Source organism: Cavia porcellus, unplaced genomic scaffold (genome assembly GCF_034190915.1).
Source record: "Cavia porcellus strain 051 isolate PalLab524CR breed Dunkin Hartley unplaced genomic scaffold, mCavPor4.1 scaffold_2, whole genome shotgun sequence".
In the NCBI taxonomy this organism is placed as follows: Eukaryota; Metazoa; Chordata; class Mammalia; order Rodentia; family Caviidae; genus Cavia; species Cavia porcellus.
In genome coordinates, this window is record NW_026947485.1 from 28,872,853 (window position 1) to 28,880,129 (window position 7,277).

Consider the following 7,277-nt stretch of genomic DNA (forward strand, 5'->3'; position numbering starts at 1 on the left):
ACTGAATTCTAGCAAGTGCTTCTTATGAATTTTAAAAAATTACATTAGGAATAACATTTTGAAGTGAAATGACTCTTGTAATACCAACCCTCCAGAAACATGTTATTTCAAATGTCAAATATGTAATAGTCATTTGCTATTTTCTGTATAAGTCCAGGGGTTAGCTCTGTCTTGAGTATGTTTCAGGCAAATTATTAGAAAGGAATCAGGAATGAAGCAGACTGACTATCCGGCTTTGGCTTTCTGCTTTTTTCTCAGGGCAAGGCAGCTGCTTTTGTGTTGAGCACCCCAGGGTTTTGTGACTAGCATAAGCAGTGTTGCATATTGACAGCTTCCGAATCCCTCTCAATTTCGCAGTCCTCCAATAGAAAGCATGTTCTTGTCTGTCTCCATAGTGAAGTTTGTCCCCCTGACAATTTATCCTGGGATAGCCTTCCATTGCCTTGATAAGCTTGTCGTTCACGTTTTGACACCACTCATTCATCTGAGCCTGGCCTGCTGGATATGCAAATAATTGGAGAACTGAAAACCATAATCCCTCAGCTATGATGACCAGTATGTCAATGTCACTGTGCTTGGAATAAGCAATTCTGTCAGCAGCCAGGGAGAGGTGAGCACTTCTAAGACCAGGGACACAGCATGCACTTATGACCTTTTTGGGTGGCCAGGATCAGAGCTAGATTTTTAAAAAAACAAACACCCAAACCAAGACAAGCACCCATAACTTAAAGATTGTGGACAAATCTCTCTGATAACCTTGCCCACATAAATAAATATCATTGAGAGTGATTATAGTGAAAAAGATCTCTGAAGATTTTCAATGCGATATGTCTGTCTCTTGTGCTGTGGGATATTTTATTGCATTTTTGCCCTCAAGTGGAGCTGACGGGAGCCAAGCTTGTAATTTAAATCAATAAGAACCCTTTACCATGGCCATAAAATACTTGGCTAAACCTTTGAAGTGGCCACAGTTGAATGCACAGTGAACACAGTATAAATGTTCCTTAAGATGTATTGTAGGAGACCACTGCTAAAACAGCATTCAAAGGGACCAGCCTTAAGCATCGTTCATGACTGATGGGTTAGGGTCCCAACTGCTTTTGATCATTTACATGCCCTGATCTCACTGCCATGTGAAGTTACTCCAAACAAGACTACTTAATTGGCACATCGTCCAGCCACAGCTGTCTGTTTTCTCCTGTCTTTTCCACTTTCTCTTTGGTGGTTGAGTCCCTTTTGAAATCTATAACCCATATCAGATATGCTGTGTGTTGATTGCTCCTATTTCTACCACGGCAGGAAGACAGAACAAAGGCTGGTTGTTCAGAGGACCCTGGGAGCCAGCATGGGCAACTCCGCAAGCTGGCTGGAAAGTGTTCTTTGTGCAAAACCACAAGGGTGCTTGTAAGTGTCTTTTGCAGTGGCTTATTTTTGGAGCCGTGTTCTCCAGCAAACAGTCAGACTTGGGAAGATAGTTTTTATCTTCACTCTGCTTTTTTTAATCTCATGGTTGCTTGATTTCTGCCTAACCCTTCCTCTGGCTCCTTCTTGCTCTTTCTTGTGATGTTAGGTGGGTGGATGGATGGATGAATGGATGGATGCATCCTTACTCTTACCTTCTGTGTCTCTGTCCCTATTTGTCTTTCACCTTTTGTCTTTCTGCCTCCTTCTTTTAGTCTGCAAAATGTTCTTTAGTTCTTCATTAACAGTAGATGATAATCATCTGACATTGGTAGTGAGCCAACCATGCAAGATTAGACCTTTGGTCACACTTGTTCACAGCTGATGGTATTGCACTTTAAGCCAAAGTCACAGGCTTAAACCTGAGGCTGGTCCATTCCTTTCCAGAAGCATGAACCAAATACCTTTCCCAGCTGCTGTCTCACAGAAGTCACTTATTCCTGGTAAGTAACAAATATAAGGACCAGAGTCATGGGCCACTTTCTGGTTTATCTGATAGAATACTACCGTCCCTATAGTTCTTATGGCTCAGATGGCATCTTCATGTATCCTGGAGCAAACAAGATGGACACATATCCTGCAGAGCCTCTTTTCATTGTGAAGGCATTTTCTGAAGAGTCCATCTGGGTCTCAGCTCTGACTTGCTTCAGGGGCCACATGTCATGTGTGTTTGCTACAGGAGGTCTGACTGGACATTTAACTGTGTGGCTTTTGTGGACCAGACATGATCTGGTGGCTGTTGATATTTCAGTTGATGTCTGCAACATTTCTTTGGCCCCCATGAGAGATCAGACTAGACAGAGCCTTAAAAATGCATTTCTTTGCGTTTATAGCTAATGTGTATAAATGGAATTTTAAAATGTGTATGGTAAACTATTGCATCTATAATCAGTATTTAAAGACACTATCAACAGAATTCACTGTTTAGAACTTGTTTGGGTCCTGATTTAAACAAATGAACTGTAGAAGGGTGTAGATAGATAGATGCCAGCTAGCTAATCTGGGATGACAGCTATAGGCCAGTTATTGGATAAATGTTTTAAAAGTGCTACAGGGAAAGAAAAAAAAAATGGGATACATACGACTACACTGACAAATAAAAACAATTGTCTGCATGACAAGCAGAATAAAAATTCATTATACTGGTCTGTTTTTCTGTTTTACAATAGTTTATGTCACAAAGTTAGAAGTTAGTGCGACAACTTAAGGCTGCCTGGTGACCACATTTGTGCCTTCTGCTCAAGGAAATTTTATTTTTTTGGGTTTTACCTGTGTGCTTGTCAGGCTGACTTTATCTCAAGACACTTGCCCCTCCTGCAGGAATTACAGGGATGGTTTTGCTTAGTGGTATCTCTACCCAGTTGTCAGCTTTGTGGCCCGAGCCTCACAAATCCGATGTGGAATGCCTGCCCGGTTTCCCGATGAAGACTACAAACTCCAGAGTTCCCTGCCTAGAATCTGGCAGTGTGAGACCCGGAGTAGGAATGAACTGAGCGAGGCTGTGTTAACATATAAACTTTGAAATCTCTGACTGAATGCAGAAAATTTCATGTCTTGTTCATGCCAAGTCACATTCTTGTTGGGCCTCCCTTTCCCATCCCTCAACCGTGCTCTCAGGACTGGGTGGCCAGGACAGAGGTGGATGCAGAAGATTGGTCTGACTATGTCTGCCTAGAAATAATCCACAGACCTTTGGTCGGGATTAGTCACATGGGCCCCTAGTACCAAGGCAGTCTGAAAAGGGAAAGGGAAACAGTATTTGCTAAAAGTGCTTCTTGCTGCATGTGCATATGGTTTCATGAATTTCAACACAGAGGATGCCTGGAAAGGATGCCTTTGGGCATTTGCACAGAATAAGCAGATGACAGCCAGACTATTTCGTATTCATTTTTGCCACATCACTGGATTATTTCCATCACAGCTAGAGCTGTCTCTCCAGTTCATAAGAAGACCCAGCAGGCCGATTGACCACTTATTCAAATAGCTTGGCTTTGTACCTGTGGGTTTGTGGCCAAGGCACAGGGAATCATTGCCTACCTGTGTCCAGGGATGGTCCTGGGTCCTGAAAGGCTGCACATGCTTCCATTTCCAGAATGGAGTGGAACACCATGATTGTGGCCCTCAAGGTCAACACAGTAATAACAAATACGATAACAAGCACCAGACCCCTGCAAGAAGGGCACAGCTCTGTGTCACTGTGGACAGCTTCCTCCTTATGTGTGGTTTAAATGTTCTGTCTAAGAAAAGAATAGAAGGAAGTGTAGGCTCTGAAGCCAGATGCACATTTCTCTCTGTGTGATGTGCTATCATGATCATGCAAATTTAGTGAGAGAGCAGGTACTTATAGATATTCGCCTGTAGGTAAATACTTTCTACCACAGGTGTCACAGACCTCCCCACCTGCCCCTTCTGTTTCCCTTCCACCTCTTCCCTCCAGCCTTTTTGTTCCAGGATCACTTTAGGTCCCACATTGGAAAAATGCCATTTTGCATCCAGGGTATGTCAGTTAAAACTGTTATTTGATGAGAAAAATAATTCCCAAATGCCTGTGATTACAATCTTGCCCAGCCGTTGTTATGGAGGTAAATTCCATTTTCTCACTTTTATCTCACAGATGCCCAGGGAACATCAGCTGTGAGTAAACTCTGAGAGCCAAAGGAGATGGCAAAGAGCAAGAGGCTGATGACTCTGGCAGGAGCCGCCCTCTTGGAAACCCTGAGCGGAGGCAGAAGAGAGTTCAGTCTAGTTTAACCCAGAAGATTCAGGGTCGGAGATTCCTCCTTGGATGACAAGGGACGAAAAAGGTCTAGTGGCCAACTTGAGTCAGAATGAGGCAGAGCTGGCCAGTCTAGGGCAGGAGGAACCAGAAACCGGAAGGAGGTGAGAGTGTCTGGGGCCAGGGAAGCCCTGTCTTTCTCTTGGGCCCGAGGGTCTGTCTTTATCACATTTCTCCTCTCTCTACCTTGTTTCATTTGCATTCTCACTGCCCCCAACCCACGATGTGTGTGTGTGTGTGTGTGTGTGTATGCATCATAGAACCCTTTCTCCTTTTGGACATTCCTGTGGAATTCTTTATTTCAAGCTCCCATGAAAGACGTTTGGATCGATTCTATACTGTTTTAATTCTTATCTCCAACCTTGGCTCAGTTTCCATGCCGTGACTCAGAGTACTTGCTCTGAATTGTGCTCCCCATTCCTGGGTATGGGATTGGGTTGGTGGTGTATTCTCTTGTGTAATCCATAGCTATCTTGGCAACAAGAGCTGAAGGTGGGGGATGTTTCTTTAGGAGAGGAGGCTTCCCGGGACCAACGGATGAAAAGATACATGAGGGATGACAATGTTTAGTCTCCTGAAAACAACAGGTGGCCACTGGAGAATGTTAAGTGGAGGTTGATTTGAACCTGGTTGTGTCTTTTAAAAGCCCTTGTAATAGTTCCCTGAAGAATGAGCAGGAGAAGCTTACAAAGCAAGCAGAAAGACCAGCAAAGGGGCTGGTGAGCGTCAATGGCAGGGTGCCGAGATGGGCAGCACTGGGCATGTGAGTTTTACTTAGCAGTGAATGTACCTTCCCTCCCCCGTCTCCTAAAAGTCTGGGCACTGCCACACTGGCTGCCTTTTAGGTACCCAAGCTTGCCACGTTCATTTCCTGCTCAGGGTCTTTGCACCTACTGTCCCTTTTGCAGGAACATTGCTTTGACCCAGTTAACATCTCCTTATGCTTCAGCCTGAGCTCCCAAGTTACTCCCTCAAAAAGCCTTCCCAGATATTTGCTTCTCCTCCAATTAGGTGAGGCTCCTAATTATAATTAGTTATTTAATGGCTGTTTCTTTTATTAGAATGAAAGTCTCTTAATTCAGGAATTATGTTTGCCTTAACTTTATCAAAAACCTATTTTAAAACCCCAGCATGCTGCCTTATATACAGTATGTCCTTCATGAATAGTTTGTCAATGAAATGTGGTAGTCACCTTCTCACATTGCACTGTTAATTTCTCCTTATATTTTGTAGTCCCACTTTATGGATGAGTCAACTGAGTTCTCAAGGACACAAACCAGGGAGCAGCAGATCCAGGATTTGCAGCTAGGTCTGTTTAGCATCAGAGCTCCCTTCACTTTATATCACAATAGGATCATTTTATTCAAACATCAGAATTTGAGTGTGTAAGGCCATAGACAGTATGAATTATTTTATTTCATTTATTCTAATCTACTAAGCTCAGTTTAATTCATGTAGCATTTATGGGGTGCCATGAACTCAATCACTTGTTAGGTTGGCGAGTGAGCCAGGTCACATTGGGCTTCAGGAAATGCCTGTGGTTAGCTGTAGCAGTAGCAGGTCCCCTGAAGAGGAGACAGGAGCTTCCCCGAGAGCAGCCTGGCCAGAAGCCCAGGTCACTGTACAATCAAGAGTGGTTCTTGGGGGTGGTAAGGGTCTATTGTCCCTGACTCCTCCTGAGAGCTTGACAGAAAGAAGTTGGCTTTACAGTTGTGACTTGCTGCTTCATAGCTAAGTCACACCAGGCAGGCCACTTGTACACCAAGTCATCTGTCAAAGGAAGAGGATGATATGCAGGGTTCTGATGAAGAGTTTATGGGAAGATGGGTAACGAGCAGCAGACTCACTGCCTGGCATGTGCTGTGAACTAGTGTTTGTGTTCTTCCTTCCCAGAGAGCCGCTGGGAAGTTCTCCTGCTTTCTCTATGTAGAGGAATCTGGAGGGGATTCCAGAGAAGCAGGTGACAAAAAGCCGATGACCAAGAATATCAGTACAGTGGAAAGAAGACATTTCTACCTTAAAATTTTTCCTTTGTTGAAGTGAAATTTACATAACAAATATTAACCATTTTGAAGTGTGCAGTTGCAGTGGTACATTGTTCATTCATAGTGTTGGGTGACTGCCAGGTGTATCTAGTTCCAAAGGAAACCCGGGACCCAGTGACTCCATTTTCCTCTCTCTCCCTCCACCACCCTGAATCCATCAATTTGCATTTGGTTTCAGTAGATTTCCCTATTTTGAATATTTCCTGTAGAAGCAATCATGTGGCATGGAGCCATTTGTGTCTGGCTTTTTTTTCACATAGTGTAATGTTTCCTGAGTTCTTCCATATTGTATCTTGTACCAGAATTTCATTCTTTTAATGACTGGGTAACATTTCATCTAGATGCATATCACATTTTGTTTATCCACCCTTTCATAGATATTTGACTTGTTCCCAATTTTTGGTCATTGCGAAAAACACTGCTGCTATAAACATTCATGTAGAAATATTTGTTTAAGAACCTATATTCCATTTTTTGGGGTATATGTATAGGAATGGAATGTCTAGGCCATATGGTAATTTTGTGTAATATTTTGATAAACTTCGTGTTTCCAAATTGGCTGCACCATTTTATATTCTCATCAGCCTAGTACAAGAGTTCTAGTTATTCTGTGTCCTCCTGAACACTTGTTTGTTTTGCACTAAAGCCATCCTTGTGGATGTAAAGTGGTATCTCATTGTGGTTTTGATTCCCACCATCTTTATGTTTTAAATTCAGAGAAATTGTTTAGTGTTTGTGACTTCTTTGAATCCTCTCACCATTCCTGATGGGTGACATGTTAAAGGCTTCCATGGGTATGGAAGTTCTCTTCTACAGCTCTGATATGGTTTTAAATTAGTACCCGTTACTAGAAGGCCATGGGGCAACAATCCCTCGTGAAATTACAAATGTCCACACCCTGCAATCTCGCAGTTCCATGGCTAGACATCTGTCTTATAGATACACTCACATGCGGTCACAACGATGCATCTATCAGACTATTTATTGCTATGTTA

At 43.0% G+C, this 7,277-nt stretch overlaps 1 long non-coding RNA gene across 1 annotated transcript; it reads left to right on the forward strand.

Moving 5' to 3' along the window:
• The first annotated feature begins 1,610 nt into the window (after positions 1-1,610).
• Positions 1,611-6,953, forward strand: LOC134473887 (uncharacterized). The gene is made up of 4 exons (XR_010044369.1): positions 1,611-1,904; positions 4,076-4,341; positions 5,471-5,546; positions 6,131-6,953. It is a non-coding gene; the product is annotated as an uncharacterized LOC134473887 (long non-coding RNA).
• Positions 6,954-7,277: the final 324 nt, after the last annotated feature.